Here is a 15,632-nt window from a genome sequence, read left to right on the forward strand (position 1 = left end):
GGCTGCCCCTCCTCGGGACATGGGGCCTGGGCCCAGAGGGGGTTTGGGTGGTCAACCCACCCCCCTCTTCTGTCCTGAAGCTGCTGTCCAATGTCAACAAACCAATCTCAGCCTTCTGGAGCCCCCACCCTAGTCGGGGGCCAGGTGGGTTGGAGGATATCCCAAGACTCAGTCCTTTGGTTCAGCAGTTCTGTGAGCTGTCACTTTCCTGGGAAGGTTCAAAGCTGGTCTTCAGGGTACCAAAAGGTATGCCACTCCTCGATGGGTTCCAGCTAGGCAGCCAGGGGGGCCATGGCCTGTAGTGCTGCAAAAGGAGAAAAGACAAGTGAGTGGGCACTGCGGAGAAGGCACATGGGATTCCCCGTGGAGCTCCCTAACCTGGGCGGCCGGAGATTTTCCTGTGGCACCAAGCTGAGCAGACAGCTGGCACCATGCCTGGCTAGCAGAGCCAGCCTGGGAGCAGGGCCCAGGCACTGCTGGGGTGGCAGGATAGCACAGTCAGGCTGGGGAGATGGGGACATAGCCCGGAGTATCAGAGGGCCTCTCACCCAGAATCCTTAGGGAAAGGGTCCACAGTGTCACCCCAAAATATCAGTGCAGCAGAGGCAGACAGCTGGCTAGCCTTCCTCAATGCAGGTTACCTGAGGTCAAGATGCAAACAACGTGTGCTTTGGGGAGGCGGGAGGGGGGAAAAGCCGCTTCCCTAAAGCATTGGCACTTCTCAGAAAAATGACTCCTAAGCCAAGGGGCCCCTCTTATACCACTTCCCCCCCAAATCCAGGCCCCAGCACCCCAGAAGGATTGGTTCCACAGGCCTGGGGATGAGGCCCATTTGCATACAGACAGATGGGAAAATGGAAATCAAGACTCCTAGGTATCACTTCTAATGCCTAAAAGCATAATGGTCCAGGGGAGGGATTGTGTCAGGAAGGCCAGGACTGCCCAGGGTGGAAAGTCTTTCACCTCTAGCAACAAAGGGGCAAGAGAGAGATTGATCTCAGAGTTCACCACATGCTTCTCTCTGCAGAAGCAACACACTGAGGAATGGGGTGGGAGGTAGGCCAAAGATAAGAGGCCAGATGACCCCCTTAGCAGTGTGTACACAGATCCACACCCAGTTTCAACAGCTGGGACCAGAGGATATGCATAGATAACACCAAGGGGTAGAAAGGCAGCGATAACTCAGAGATTCTATGACAGTGAGATAGGCAGCACAAAGCAGAGAGAAAAAAATGAAACAGATCCACAACAGGATATTTCAAATCCATTTGGGTATGGGTCATAAATAAAAAATTATATATATATATATATATATATATGTATATGAAATGTGGGTATATATATATGTATATATATATATATATATATATATATATATATATATACATATACATGTGTATGTGTGTGTGTAAAAATAAAAGAGACACAAATCACAGCCAATCAAAAGCACAAGAAACTCTGCCCAGTCTTTCTTCTTTCCCTCCCTTCTCCCACCAGGTACTATTTCAAGAATAATAAATGTATGCACATATTACAGGATGGCTATAATAAAGAAGACAGACAATAATATGTACTGTTGAGGACATGGAGAAATTGGAATCCTCATACAAGGTTGGTGGGAATGTAAATAATACAGCTGCTTTGGAAAACAGTTTGGTAATTCCTCAAAAGATTAAACACAGAGGTAGCATATGACCCACCAAGACCATTCCTAGGTATCTACCCAAGAGATATAATATAAATCCACAAACAGACTTGTACATAAATGTTCAGAGCAGCACTGTTCATAATAGCCAAAAAATAGAACCAACTCAAATGTGCATCAACTCATGAAAGGATAAATAAAATGTCGACTATCCACAAGGGACTACTAGTCTGCCAAAAAAAGAAATGAAGTACTGACACATGCTATAACCTGGGTAAATCTTGAAAACAATATGATAATTACAAAAGATTATCTATTGTATGATTCCATTCATATGAAATATCCAGGAGCAACAAGTCGGGCAGAAAGTAGATTTGTGGTTATCAGGCCCTCGGGTGTGGATATGAGAGAAATGGGAAGTGATGGGTACAGGGGCTCTCTTTGGAGTGATAAAAATGCTATAAAAGTGCACGGCTTGGTGGCACACGCCTGTAATCCCAATGACTGGGAGGCTGAGGCAGAAGGATTGCAAGTTTGAGGACAGTATCAGCAACTTAGCCAGACCCATATCAAATAAAAAATAAAAGGGTCTGGGGATATAGCTCAGGGGCACTGGGTTTAATCCCCAGTACCAAAAAAAAAAAAAGAAAAAAAAAAAAGAAAATCCTACAAAAGTGGCTGTGGTGGCAGTTGCACAACCATGTGAAAAAACTAAAACCATTGAATTATATACTTTAATGGGTAAATTTTATGGATTGTGAATTACATCTCAATAAAGCTGTTAAAAGAAAAGAAACAGGGCTACAGAGACCCAAAACAAGGACTGTCTCTTTCTAACACCCTCCATCCTCACCCACTGAGTTCAGGATATACCAGCTTCCAAGCTCCAAGCCCCAGGGCTTAAACACAGAGACCAGAGGACACGTACATGGCCTGCATTTGGCTGGGGACCAGGCCTGGGAAGGGGGTTTTCCTGCCAAGGCCACTATTGGAAGAGGCCAAGACTTCTGAGCCCAGCTGGACCAGTCAGCCAGCCTCCCTGTGTCAGACTGAGGGAAAGATTAAGGGAGGGCACAGGTACTGGGTAAGAAGGAGGCAGCTGCCTCTGGAGTAAAATCTGGACTTTGTTATTTACCATGATTTTTACTGTTACCCATTATGATAAGCATAGGGCCTCTCTCCTCACTCCCACTCCAGAATGAGGTGCCCCCTTCCCTTCCCAGGCCCTGCTGATTCCCTCTCAGGCAGCAAAGGCTGAAGTCAGAGAAACAGGGGCCCCACCCACTGGACCAGCTGCCACCCTGCTCCCCAACCCCCACTCCTGTGGGGCCCCACACAAAGGGAACTTGAGCTGGGGGAGCCAGGCAAGGAAAGGAGGGGTTGCTTGAACCTCATCAGTGCCTACAGTTGGACCCGCACACACACACATATACCATGCACTTGCAGAAACACACATGCAGCTCTACAGAAAGCATGTGGGTGGGCAAGAGCATGCTTGCAACCCCAGCCTGTGTGTGCAGGCATGCACGTGAGGAGAGGGAACCTGGAGATACCATCTCACACCTGGGCTCCCCCATGTAGTGAACACAGTTCAGAATTTCCATAGGGGGGCTGGGGTTGTGGCTCAGTGATAGAGTGCTTGCCTAGCATGCATGAGACTCTGGGTTCAAGTCTCAGCACCACATATAAATAAATGAATAAAATAAAGGTCTATTGACATGTAAAAAAATATTTTTTAATAGAAGAATTTGCATGGGCCCCTATACACACTCCCAGAAGACACACAACCACAGCCCCACAGTTTCCCAAAGTACACGTTCCCTGGGCCTACCTCTACTGTCAGGAAATGCTCCAAGGTCCTCCCTGTGAGCAGAGCCCAGGTACATGGCCTCCCCAATGCACATCAGGATCCACACTCAAATAGATTCACATCCAGAGGCCTGCCTCCCTAGAGGTGAGGCTCAGGGAGCAGCTGACCCAAAGGGAGGCCTCCTGAGTCGAGGCTGAGGCCCAGAAAGCCATTCACTCCAGACCCCAGGCATCCTGATCCACTTTGGGGATTTGGGAGACACCTGGACTGTTTGGAGCCCAGCAGGGCACTTTCTGGAGCTCAGCATTGCTCCCAGAAAAGTAACTACAGCCACTTTAGAATGAACACCTCAACTCTGACCCTTAAGAGTTTGAAAGTGGACCAGATTTCAATGTCCGCCTGGAGACACACACCCCAGGGACAGGCTGAAAGTTCTTCCCTGAACCTCGAATAGCCTAACCCACTTCAGTCTGCAGCAAACTTCAGTCCAAAGCTGCTCAGCTCCCTGGAGAGGGAGGACCCTGAGCCAAGGGAGGGGGCAAAGGTCACAGAAATGGGCCAAGGGCCAGGTTAACCAGGGAACAGGAATGGGCAAGGACAGGGATGATGGGGGATGGGACTGAAAGGGCACAGGTCCTGCCTCAGAAGTCCCTTGGGAGCCATGACCCTCATGGAGAGGCCTGGGCCCCAGCACGCTGTACACAGGGGTAGAGAAGGCCCCATCAGAGAATCGAAACCAGCACCAAAGAGAGGGAAAACAAACTACCCACATCCAACCCCCACCCTATGCCAGCCACCTCCACTGCCCACGACACCCTCTCTCAAGAGAGAGAAAACCACAGGCCCACACCTCCAATATACTGAGCCCAGCAACAAAGGATGGGGGCTTGAATGCTGATCACTAGCCAGGTGTCCCTGTTCACTGGGGCCTCTTCAACCCTAAAAGGTGCCAGTATCACACCCTAGAGAAAAAAATGTGAGAGTTGCCTGAGCCTTGAAAATGGTAGAAAAAAACAGAGGTCAAATCTCAGCTCTGTCACTCTGGGCGACCTTAGGCAAGTCACTTAACCTCTCTAAGCATCTGTTTTCTAGCCTGTGAACTGCCTACCTAAACAGCTGGTTGTGGGATTTAAGAGATGAAGCCCTGGAAAGCACCTAGCAGAAGCCTGGTGCAGGGGGAGACATGGGCACCGGGGCCTCCTTCCCCACACCTCTCACTATCCCCCAGGGCCTCAGCAGTTTGCTTCTCTCCCGCTAGCATCTGTGGACAGGGCTGGGAGGAAACATTACCCATTTTCCAGGGTCTGCTTCCCCCAGACAGAGAAGAGGGATGTGGGAGAGGGATATTAGGGGTGTGGGTGGAGGCCTGACCACAACCCTTTCCCAAATTCCCTTCTTGCATTTCACAAACCAAAAAAGGGAAACCTCTGGATTTGGGGATGGAAGAAGGGGAAGAGAAATAGACCATTTCCTCCCCTATCCTCTGGGGAGTGGAGCCAGGGATCCCCAAGCCCAGCTGGGCCTAGCCTGCCTTCTTCTTCATTCATTTGCTCCTCTCTGTACAACAGTTGCCCAGGAATAGAAGTCAAGCAGTCCCCTCTGGAGGGACTGAGAGAAGGAGGCAAGGATTGAAGAGTTTATAAGAAAGGGAGACGGGGTTTTCCTAAGCATTCTAGACAGTTAATGAATCATATGCAAATGATACTTGGAGCTCAAGCTCAACTTGGGTGGGAGGGACTCCAGCCCTGGCAGGAACAAAGTCCTGCCTCCTTTGGACCCCCTACTCTGCCAGGAGCCGGCAGCCAAGCTGGCCAAGCAGGGAGGGACAGGGCACATTTCAAGCTAGAACAGTGGGCTGGGACTATTTATAAACTTTCCAGGAAAACACACTCACACACACAAAGCCACAACCTCTCCCCTCCCCCACTCCCCTCCATCTGCAGCCAGGGCTGGGGAGCATGATGACCACTACTCCCTTTTTCCTTTTTTGTCAGGTCCCCCTAGCCAAGGCTCTCACTCTTCCTCCAAGGCAAGCCCAGCATCATTTTGAAGGAGACCACCTGAGGAGAGCTTGCGACAGATCACCTGGGGGAGGCGAGGACAGGTGGAAGGCACCTCTTCCCCGCCAGCCTCACGGAACCCCAGCCTCTTTGTAACTAGGACTGGTTTGAAAACCTGCCCCAGTTTGTGCAGGCCCTGAACATATCCTCACAGACATCAGGGGAGGGCAGTGCTGCAGGGGGCTACCACTGCCCACTGCCTCAAGACAGCATCGCATTCCAGAAGAATGGATGTCTCTGCAATTGGTACTCTACATGGCCTCAGTTCCTGCCCCAGGTCCACAGAGCTGCCTGGCTCCCAGTTCCCACAATGTTAGCAGTGACTGACTACCAGGCAGGAACCCAAGCCCAGGCCCAGGAAGAAGCAGGGATGTCTGCCAGGTACCCCAAGGAATGTACTCCAGAGCCCTCTGGGGCCATGCTAAGGATCTCTGAAGCCCAGGGTAATGGAGATATCCACCCAGAACCAGAGCTGAAGCGTCCCACTAGGTCTTCCTTGCAGAGTAGGTGAAAGGGCAGAGGGGCAGCCCAGGATTCAGGGAGAGGGACCAACCGATGGGGAAGGAAGAAAACAGGAAGAGGAAGAAATGAGCCTGCTGAGGCCACAGCCAGACCACAGGAGTGCATGGACCATACAAACGTACCTCTGTCTACTGGGGGACCAATGGGGCACTAAGGGGACCCCCCAGCTTGGAAACCACCATCATCACACCCAGCCTGGCATGGGGCTTTCCCCACCCTCACCTTGGCAGCTGCCCCCGCCCCCTGCCTCTGGGCAATACATCAAGCAGGAAACACCAATTGCTCACAATTGGGGAGCAGAGGACTCACAGAGAAAAGGGACAGAACAGCAAGTAGGGGGATAGGCTATAGCACTCATTGCCTCAGCTCAGACCCAACCCTGAGCCTGCCACATTCTGAATCCTAGGGCAAACTGCCAACAGGACTAGATGCTACCAGCCCCCTCCCAGCATCCCTCCCTGGGGACCTAAGCTGTAGGGAAGCCAGGAACACCCCCCTTCCTACCTCAGGATATCCTTTTGGCTCTGACCCCAGACCAGGCCTGAGTCAGACTGTGCCCCGCCCCATACCCCACACCCATCGACCCCCCAGAAACTTCCTACTCCACACCCAACCACTCGGTTGGGGCTAGAACTAGGGGGATCTCTTGTCCTTTCTATACTCAGCTGATCAGGAAAGCCCACAGTGGGTAGGGAAATTTGGTCAGAGCTCCACAGCCTCCCCTTAAAGAACAGGGGTGCAAAATCAGGGAGAAGCTGACTGACTCTCTGTAGAAGAAAGCAGCATCTACAGATCCACCATATCTCCACCCCCAAAACACCCAGGGGACCCTGCCCAGAGCCCCTCCACACTCCAGTCTGGATCCCAAGAAGCCACAGAAATTCCCTGGGGAAGGTGGTGTCCATCAAAACACAAGATGAGAGAGGGCTCCCAAACTGTACGAGGGAAATAGGGAAGGCAGGGGCTTCATGAACTGGGGTCTTAGGAGGCAAAGGGACCCAGGCTAGATGGGGCTGCCAAATCAGTCAGACGCACAGTCACAGACACAGTCAAGCACAGCCAGATGCGGTCACAGTCTCCCCAACACTCAGTCTGAGTAGGTGGCTGTGACTCCTTCCCACAGACAGAAGTCTGGGGGGCCCTGGGGGACCTAAGGCATCAGAGACCACACACACTCAGTCTGAAAAGGCCCCCTAGTCAGGTCCCCCAAGTCCCCCTCCCAACTGTGGGCTTTGAGGGGAGGGGCAGCTTTCTCCCCACAAGAACCAGGGGTAGTGCCTACGGCAGCCATCACCATGGCAACCAACAACAAACACCCCGGGAACCACAGTGGGACAGGAAGTGACAGCCACGTGACAGGAAGACATTTTTTTCTCACTGTTGGGGGGGGTGACAACGATTGTTCACAGCCCCTGGGGCATCAGCTGTCCCTCGAGTTTCCCCCACCTGGAGCTGGAGGGAAAGGGAGCACCTCTGGGAGGGTTGCCATCCCCCATCATCATGTGCACAGTCAGTGCCCGGTGGACAGGGCCCTCCCTCCTCGCCTGTCACTCACTGTTCCCCCCTTAGTCCCCCTCCTCTCCACTTCCTGCCGTGACTGGAGATCAGAGAACTCCCCACCGCAGCTTCCCCTTCTCAAGTCTCGATTCCTGGACTGAAGGTTTCACTGTGGGGCAAAGGACAGAGTAAAGGAGAGTTGGGGACCTGCAGTAGGACCCAGGGGACAGAGGCTTCAGGGGGAGGGGCTAGAAGGAAGCCACTCCAAGGTAGGTGTGTACACACAGGCACACAGTGAATGGGTCACCGTGACACACTGCTGGATGGGCACAGTAACATAAGGAGATGACCTGACCTCAGGCAGCTGGGGGGCGGTCTGGGGCGGGGGTGGGGGATCCAGCAGGAACATCCCACTCAGGTCCTGTCCTGAGCCTCTGGGTCCATCTCAAGTATCTACTGGTCTCCAGGTGGGTAAGATCCCAACTGTGCCTAGCGTCTGCTGCCTCTCCCCTGCCTTTTGTGCTGAGGAATCCCACTCCCTGCTCCAAGGTGCCTGCCCAGACGAGGGCACCTTGGCTGGAGGTGGGGGGGAATGGAACCTCCCTCCACCCCCCTCCTCTTCTCTGCAGATGTCCCAGACTATATTTAGCCCAAACTGGGCGGCCAGCCAGACCCAGACTCCCCACTGGCCCAGAGCTGAGCTCCCAGTTTTTATGCAATTAAAACATTAACAGAGAACCACCCCCAGCCATCCCCCCAACACACACACACACACACACACACACACACACACACACACACACACCCTAGCCTGCCAGGGCAGCAGAACTCTGAAAACTTGAAGGAGTGCAGCCTGGCTCTGCAGTCAGTGATGGGGATGGGAGTCATCGGGCAGGACAGGGCATCAACCCTGAGATCAGCTTGACACTTGGGGAGGCAAGGGGCAGGTTTTCCTTGTTCTGGCAAGAGGGAAAGATTTATCCAGTTGGGGGTGGGGGTGGGGAGGTTGCCTGGCTGCAGAAATTCCACCTGTCATTTTGCAGCCCCCTCCCTAGTCAGCTCCAGTTACAGGGTTGGGATTGGCAACAGGTGCTGGCCAAGTTGGCAGCAGCCTAATCCCCCCACTGGCTCCCCAGGCTGAAAGTGGTGCCTGGAGGTCCAGCAGGGGCCCTGTGGGGCAGGATACTAAGTAGAAGGAGATTCACTGCCCAAAGAGGCAGGCAGCCCATGGCCCGTCTGTAAGGGCTGGCCACTGTGTGCTGGAGGGTCTGGGGAAGCCAGGGAAAACTTAGTTCCACAGCACCTATTTCATTTCCCCATGATGCCAGGCGGGCGGGCGGGCTAGAGTGTGGGAGGTCTGTCTGCCTGCCTCTTCCTCCTCCTCCTCTCCAAATTCCAGGAACAGGCAAGGGAGGCTCCAGTTGTGGGGAGAGAGGGAGAGTAAGCAGGCGGTCCTGGCTGGGGTGGGGGGAAGGAGGGGGATGAGGACTAGAGCGGGAGGCAAGATCCAGACGAAGCAAGAGACACCCACACCCAAGCCAGACTGGGGACAGACACACCGACTCTGACACATTCTCACACTCTGGGCCAGGTCCCCACACACCGCCCACCCTGCAGGGACACCCAAATACCCTCAGCCAGTCCTGCCAATTCCCAGAACACTCCCTGGACACACACAGAGATTCAGTCTCTGCCCTCCGCCCCACATCCCCCCACAAACCGTGTGGGCTCCAGACAGCAGCCGGAGGGTGGAGAGGAGAGCAGAGGGAGGAAAGAGCAGGCGTCAGAGAGGATGTGCAGCCAAAGCCCTGGGAGCCGAGGGTATCAGTTGCCACACTCCTTTCCCAAAACCCAGTAAGCCAAGACAACTCTGGACGTCTTGCCAGGGGCCCTGCCAGCTTCCCACACTCCCAAACCACTAGCACCAGACAGGGGCGTGAGGTGCTGGGCAAGTGGAGATTATCCTGCTTAATCGTCACAGGGATAGGATTACCTTCCCCAAATGTCCATCACCCCAGATCCCAAGCAGTGCTCCTAAACAGACCCCATGAGGCAATGCTCAAGACACCTACCCCTCCAGCCAAGCCTAAGTCCTGCCCTGCTCATGCCTCCCAGAGGACAGAAATCTACATACTGAGTCTTGTATTTGGGGGCGGGCCCCACCCTCAAATCACACAATTCTGAGGACCATCCCATCTACAACTCTAGAACCTGAGCAAGGAGTGACCTGGGGAGATAGGTCCCAGAGGGCAGAGCCAGTTTCAGAAACCAAAAGGTTTAGGGAAGGGGAGCTAATTAACTGGGTTCTGGGTTGATATCCCCCAAACAGACCTGAAGGCCACTAAGAAATGTCCTCTCCCCCACACTACACAGGGTGGCAGGAACCACGTCATGGCATGAGTGGGTGACTATGCCCAGCGGGGGAGGAACAGGGGTGATCAGGATGGGGCTGCCTACAGCTAGCTTCCTGCCAGGCTGCCGCAGGGTTGGGAGTAGGAGGGAAACTAGAGAGGTATCCCAGGGTGGCAGCAGGGGCATTTAGGGTCAGACTGAAGGGAGTGAGATTTAGGAAGCTATAGGAGGAGGCGGCCAGGATTAAGCTGTTCCAATCCCAGGGTCCTCTCAGAACTGCCACTGCATCTATACTGCCTCAAGAGTCTGGTGGTGGAACCCTGCAGTGACGGCCTCAGGCACACTAGCTCATACTCTCAAAGTCCCTGCAAATTCAAGATCCTCAATTCCCAAAGGCCTACTCAAGTCTGACCCTGTTGACCTCTTTGTTGGGGGGGGAGGGGGCAGAACTCTCCTGCAGTACTGATGTCCCAGCTCCCCTGTGCACCACCTTTCATAGCCACAAACTCCCTGACTCCACAACCACTCCCCTTCTTCCTCCAGGAGGAAGAACCACATATCCAACTCCAAATACTTTCCCTTGTTCCCTCCCCCAGACTCACCATCTCCACCCCTCCAGGGGGAAGCCCCAAAGCTCCAAGCCACCCCCATTCCAACCTGGGGCTTCCCCAGTTCAGCCTCCCCCATACAGCCCTGGAGGAACTTGAGGAGTTTGGGGGCCTGACCCCCAATTTCCTAGCAAGTCCCAGGAGGGTCCTTACTGAATGACTTCCCCCCAAAAGGTATTACCCTTATGAAGACTACAGCCAGGGAAAGGCCTAAGAGACATCACTCAATCTCCCCACTAAGGTGGGGGGAGTGAGGAACAGAAATAAGGGCTGGGGTAAGAAACAGAGGGTGGGGAGTCAGGGAGTGTTCTCAGGAACAATCCCCTCAGAAAGCAAGTACACACACACACACACACGCATATATAATGTGTGTAGACATATATTTAAAAGCTCTGTGTGTGTATACACACATACACAGGCAGCAGGCAGAAAGTAATCTGGTGGGAGAAGAGGGAGTGACACAAGGTGGGATCAGGGGTTACCCTTCCATGCCAACATACTGTGCATCCCATCCAAGATAGGATGAAGGATAAAGAAACCTCTCCAAGGCTAGTAGACTTTTTAAAATCTGATTTTTATGTAAGCTGGTTCCCACCCCCAGGTTAGTACACTGGGGGCCTGTCCCTCTTCCTAAGGAGCAGCCTGACAGCAGGGCAGTACCCAAAGATGAGGAAAGGGGATATAGCCAAGTTGATTTTCCCTCCCCGCCACCAGACACACATACACACATCTGGCTAGCAGCTTCCAAGCCTCGTGGGTGGCACCAGGTCCCAGACATCCTAGGCAGAGCAAGGTCGGCCAGTCTATTCGGTCTCCCCCCACCCCAAGGCTTCCAAAACCCCATTGTAACACAAGACCCAAGGGCACCCCCCACCCAACTGTGCTGGCTCCGCACCCAATTCGGAGGGCTCCCCCTACTCTATGTGGGACACCAGCTGGGCGGGCCCCGCCCCCCAATCAGCTCCCTCTGGTGGGGGTGGGACCCCTTGCCGATTCTCCCCAAACCACAGGGCGGCTCAGGTAACAGGAGAAAGGAGGGAGGGGGCTAGTCCGTTGGGCATCGGATCTCTCCCCAAACAGGTTTGAAAGTCTTTTTGTTTTGCTTGGTTTTGAGGAGAAAAGAAAGAGCAGGAGTTCCCAGTGGCGGTTCTGACACAGCTCGAGCGCCGAGGACACGCACGGCAGACTGCCCCAGACGCCTCAAGGCTGCGCGCGAAGACCCGGCGCAGACAGACGCACAGAAGGGGCTCCCCCACCCTGGACACGGAGGCTGCCGGCTGGGAAGCCCAGGAACCCCCAGGTTCGGGTCGGAACTGCCTGGCACTGGGTCCCCACCCGCGGCTCCTATCAAGAGCAGGCCACGGGGCCCTGATGCCTGAGGGAGCCGAGGGCTCCCGTGAATCCCGGGGGAGAGGTTACCTCGCAGCAGGGGGACGCAACACGTCTGTAGAGTCAGCGGGCACGGCGTCTGTCCAACCCGGCGCCTCGGCGCTGCTTGGCGTCAGGGCTGTGGGGTCCCGGGAGAGGAGCCGTCCGGGGGGCCGCGGCTCAGGGGCGCGGGGCGACGGCAGCGGCCATGGCGAGTCACGTGCGGAGGCTGAAACTTTACCCGGAGCCCCAGACTGGGGGGGCGGAGGGTATGGAGCAGGGGTGGGGGGAAGGCCCCCCTCCCTCAAGCACGCCCCTGCCCGCCCACCGGCCAATCACCAGTCAGGGGCGGGTTCTCAGGCTCAAGTCCGCCCCTCTCTCCTTAGTAGACCCAGGGAAGGGCGAGTCTTAAAGGAGACGCTCCCAGCTGAAGGCTAGACCGTGGGAATCTGAGAGGATCCCTCCCTCAGTGCCAGAATGTGAGACTCACAGCTAGAAGGGGGTGAAGTCTTGCGGAAAGCATGAAAATAGGGCTCAGTGGAGAAAGGACCACAATGTCCTTTCCAACCTGTACTCCCTTCTCCAACCACAGGCCCACACTCTCAGGGACGTGCATATCTCTCTTTCTCTTTCTCTCTCAAACACACACACATCCCACAAACCTAAACCTGGGAAGGGAGAAAGAAGAGAGAAGGTGATGAAACATGGAAGTGAATGCAGTGACTCCTGCCCTCACTGTCAAGGCCCTGTCTCTTATAATTACTATTTTCCAGGATCAGCTGGATCTGAGAGCTGCGTGACCTTGAACAAGTCACTTCCCTTCTCTGAACATCAGTTTTCTCATTTATAAAAAAGGAGTACAGGAGTAAATCTCCCACCAGAAGGTCTCATTTTTCCCCCCAAACACCTCTCCAGTTCCAGGTGGGTCGGAGGAATCCGGGCCCAACCCAACCCCTCAGGCCCCATTGAAGCATGTTTCCCCAAAAGGGTAGCTCTTGACCTTCCAGTAGGGGCGCCCAGGAGTATCCATCTATGCTAGAAAATCCGGACTCTAGCTTCTCTGCAAGACTGGAGGAACCTGGAAGGTTCTCATTCATGTTCCAGCTGCACAAAATCTGGATCACGCTCCATCTGCAGACCCCAGTCTCCAGCACAGCTAGGAGTCCCCTCCCTGCCTGCTACTCTGGGAGGATCATGTCCCACCGCTAGCAGAACACTGTGGGTGGGTGGGTGAGGAGAGCAGACTCACTAGGGAACAACCTAGTGAGGTCCCTAGGACTGTTCCACCACCACGCTCCGGGACAGAGAAGTGGCCACAAGTGCCCCCACAGGACTTCCCACAGGAAGGGAAGTGCCACACTCCCTGGCTGTCACTCCAGTGAAGAGCCTCTCAGCCTGACCCGCCAACCCAACAACCTACACTTGACAAATGAGAAAAGGAGGCCAAGAGTGGGCCCCAGGTTTTGCCCACGGTCGCATGGGTTGTGGAACCGGGTCAGAATTGAAGTATCTGGTTGTCTCTCTCTGGTCTTAGACCCCTAGTCTTGGAAGGAAGGAAAGGCTGGACAGGCAGGGCTAGTGGGACGCTTTGCCCTGAAGTCCGCAAGGGAAAATTGACCCAGCAGGGCAAGCAGCTTTTCCCCAGACCCCTTCCCGCCCGCTGGGCCGGGGCGGTCTCCAGCTCCCGTCTGGATTTCCGTCTGCCGGTGCGAACCGCCCGCCCAGTCCCTCCCGCCCTGTCCCGTCCAGATCCATCCGCAAACATGTGCTCAGCCGGCAGGAATGCGCCAATGGCTCCCAGATGTAGACGCTGACGCTTAACCCCTTCTCCCCAAACCCTGCCCCCCCGCCCACCAAGGGCCTTCCAGCCTGAGCCCCACCGACAACAGGGGCCTCCACCCAAGTGAGGATCCAGCCTAGGAGGGGGTTTAGAGTCAGCCCACTTCCAGCCTCCACAGGCTCCTCCCAGCCAGACTAGGTCCTACCAGCTGAGGCCAGAGGGGAAGGTTCATAGACAGAAAAATGCAAGCGGGTATGCACAGTTACACTGCCTCCCACCAGTACGACCTTCACATACACCTGCCAGCATATGGATTCAGGTACACTCTTTCAAGCACGTGGAGATTCAGACATCCTCACACAAATGTATACCTACCTGCACATTCAGGGATCGAATGTATTCACTCCCAAAACACATGTATGCACATCCAGCAAGAACAAGCACATGCAGACATGTGTGCACACACAAGGGCATGAAACAGAGGGTGGGGCATGCTTCTGAACTGACCTAGTAGTAGGTCCATGTGCAGATGAGGAAAGACATTCATGCACACACAAACCCAACCCCACAGAGGTCAGATACCCATAAGACTGCATCCATATGTACAAACACATAGCCAGCACACCTTTGGAGTATTCCCTTGCCCAGGGCATCTAGTACCACCTGTCCACAGTCCAGTCTCACTGAAGCTTGACTCTAGGAGGCAGGAGAGGTGGAGGGAGTAGGAATCTTCAATCCCCAGTAGCAGCTGAACTCCAGCTGTGCTGGACTCCAGCTGCGGAACTCGCAACAGAGCTTCCAGCTCCTTCCACCAGGGACCTGACACTGGAGAAGAGTGCTCAGGAAGTGGCAACAGAAGACCAGCAGAGGGAGAAGAGCCACCAGTCAAGGGGTACCTTACTCTTTAGGAAAGACACTCCTCCTGGAGTGCCTACCCTTCCCCTACATACAGGAGACAGGTTGGCAGAGGACCTGAGCCCTGGTTTCCCAAAACAAAGATCCCTTTTCAGACTGACAGGAAACCAGAGAGAGCTTGGATAGGTGCAACAGCCAGTGACAGCTCCCCCATAGTCAAAGGAGATACAAAATAGCCCTAGGAGGACCCACACTTCTAGCAAAACAAGACCTTCTCTTCTCACAGCCTGTAGGAATGCCTAAAGAATTTCATTAAATGGAATCTGAAGAGGGGATGGGGAAAAATTGTCCCTCCAAGACCACCTGGATGCAGGTAGGGTAGGAGACTTCTACTGAAACCAGCCTCATCTGATCCTTCTTCTCCCCTACTTCCAGATTATTAAAAAAAGATGCTCTTCCCACAGTTACCTTCATGACCCCAACTGATTTGACTCAGTCCTGAAGGGGACAAGGCTCTTTTTCCCATTGTATAGATGACAAAACAGGCTCAAAAAGTAAATTAACTTGCCAAGGTCATATAGCTTGTCAATGGCAGAGCTGGGATTCAAACCCACAGTCCTTTCCTCAGTGCCCCCTGTCCCCCACCCCTGACACCATTTACTCCAAATCAAACATATTCCACTTCATTCTGTAGCCTGCTGCCTCTTCCTTTAACCTCTCAACAGAGTCCATGGGAGAAACACCATCCTCGCCTAGCTTTGCAGGTTTATGGGTGGGGCCAGCACATGCCAGATAGATCAGAGAAGGCACTGGGGGCTACACACATAACCCTCCACCTCCTCCCCAAGCATGGTGCCCACCTGCCTAGCAGGCATGGCCGGGTGACTCAGCCGCATCCGGGGGAGATGCCAGGGCAGTGACTCACCTACCGAGAAGAGCAGAGTCTGGCCCTTTGCCAGCCCCAGGACAGAAGCGACTTAGTCACCACAGGGACTGCACTGCCCTACAGGCACAGTCCAGGGATCAGGGACAGGGGTAGGCTGTGCCCTTCTGTGGCTACATGCGCCCCCTGGTGCCTCGGCATCCTGGAGTGAGCTGAGGCTGTGCCTGCCCCTGCCCCCTCACTACTATCCAC

General features: G+C 54.3%; 1 protein-coding gene across 1 annotated transcript in view; it reads right to left on the bottom strand.

Annotated features, from left to right (window-relative positions):
• Positions 1 to 177: 177 nt before the first annotated feature.
• Cdc6 (cell division cycle 6) overlaps positions 178 to 15,632 on the bottom strand; it is a 36,777-nt gene continuing 21,322 nt past the window's right edge. The window contains exon 13 of the mRNA XM_047544860.1: positions 178 to 304. The gene's annotated coding sequence lies outside the window, so the exon portion shown is untranslated. The remainder of the gene's footprint in view (positions 305 to 15,632) is intronic.

This window comes from Sciurus carolinensis, chromosome 3 (genome assembly GCF_902686445.1).
Source record: "Sciurus carolinensis chromosome 3, mSciCar1.2, whole genome shotgun sequence".
Lineage (NCBI taxonomy): Eukaryota > Metazoa > Chordata > Mammalia > Rodentia > Sciuridae > Sciurus > Sciurus carolinensis.